Raw genomic sequence first — 2126 nt, forward strand, 5'->3', positions numbered from 1 at the left:
GAATTACCATTACTCCGCTGAACTTGCAGGTCTTTCAGTGGATTCATATATGGATTGGATAAATGCTTTAGGTATCCTTTTTTATTATGATAGGGTCTTGGATAAAGGAAGGAACTCAAGCCTGGAGTCGCATGGTGGAGATCTGACATGCCAAGAGCACTTGTTTTTGGATAAAAGCCCAGGTTCTGCTTTTGTAATGAAAACTTACAGATGCACGCATTAGGACATTTTGCTATATTCAACATCCACTGAAAAGCTTTCAAAAAAAGACAAGTAAATCTGTTCCTAATGACTCTTTATTCTTATTTCTACTTAAGTGGAACCAAGCTTTAAACTGATACAGTATTGTCTAAGGAAGAAAGCCATTGACTTGGTTTTGAACTTTTTTTTACTATAGCGTTTAATATTTATATGCATAGAAGGCATATAAATTGCATAAAACTAACAGAATCATTTCACTTGTACAATGGAAAAATAACCAGTTTACTTAAACTTTTTTTGCATTTATATGTATATATTGTATCCGGTTCATTAAATTTGACAAAATATTATACATTACCCAATGCCTGATAAAAGAGTTTTCTAACATTTAAAAATGATGTACAAATTGTTTACATGCAGTAAGATATGTCACTTTCTAGTCTGTACCTGAGATGTTTCTGTGAACAAGTATCACATCCAGTTACATGACAAGGCTTCTAGAGTTTATCTCCTACCTGTGTGATATCCCGTACAATAAAGACACAGTTATCATGCCGCCCTGATGTACTCGATGGCAAACATAACATGCCTGTTATCGCAACTGCCCCCTTGCTCCCCCCCCCATTGCTCTCTGTGTCTGTCAGTGATGTGTTTCACATGCTAGGAAGCAGATTGTGCAAAGTCTGGTGAGTAATGACATCACTTACACCTAATGGCAGGTCCAGCAGGCAACTAATAATAGAGGCAATGTCTGTAGAAGGGGTGAGGATCTGTAGTTCTTCATAAGGTAATCCCACCTACAGCAAGCCCTGGCAGCATCAAAACAAAAGAGCAGCACAAAGCTTGCTAAGGTAAGGAAAATTGGTACTTTTCTTTAATGTTTTCATAAGTTTCATTGTTATATAACACATGGAAAATAATAAAAATACAGTAGCATATGCCATACTTCTTTCACGGTACTTGCATGTATTTCAATTATTTTTGGTTTATTTCATCAGCAATAATTGTATGATGAAGGATATTTTCATGACACGGGGTTAATGATATTAAATAATGTATAAATTATACTTGAGCAAGTGAAAATTAAAAGAAAAAGATAAATACAGTAACTCCATTTTAAGGGCTGTTCATTGTCACTATTTTTTTCTTATTTTGCATATTAATTTGCACGTTACAGACTAAAACACTGCAGTTGTGATCACTATGTTTAATTTATTTTTGTGCCGTCTTTTTGTAAGGGTTCATGTGTAGAGATGAGCGAACAGTGTTCTATCGAACTCATGTTCGATCGGATATTAGGCTGTTCGGCATGTTCGAATCGAATCGAACACCGCGTGGTAAAGTGCGCCATTACTCGATTCCCCTCCCACCTTCCCTGGCGCCTTTTTTGCTCCAATAACAGCGCAGGGTAGGTGGGACAGGAACTACGACACCGGTGACGTTGAAAAAAGTAGGCAAAACCCATTGGCTGCCGAAAACATGTGACCTCTAATTTAAAAGAACAGCGCCGCCCAGCTTCGCGTCATTCTGAGCTTGCAATTCACCGAGGACGGAGGTTTCCGTCCAGTTAGCTAGGGGTTAGATTCTGGGTAGGCAGGGACAGGCTAGGATAGGAAGGAGAAGACAACCACAACAGCTCTTGTAAGAGCTAAATTCCAGGGAGAAGCTTGTCAGTGTAACGTGGCACTGACGGGCTCAATCGCCGCAACCCAGCTTTCCCAGGATCCTGAATGGAATACACTGTCAGTGTATTCCCGTATACCCGATATATACCCCCGATACCCGTTCCAACAATGTGCCCCCCCACCTTCACCCCAGAAATACCCTGCAAGTCCCCTAGCAATAGGATTGGGGCTATATACACCCACTATTTTTGCTACTGCCATATAGTGCCATTGTCTCACTGGGAATTCAAAGAATATATT

The sequence above is a fragment of the Leptodactylus fuscus genome, chromosome 5 (genome assembly GCF_031893055.1).
Source record: "Leptodactylus fuscus isolate aLepFus1 chromosome 5, aLepFus1.hap2, whole genome shotgun sequence".
NCBI classification, from domain to species: Eukaryota; Metazoa; Chordata; class Amphibia; order Anura; family Leptodactylidae; genus Leptodactylus; species Leptodactylus fuscus.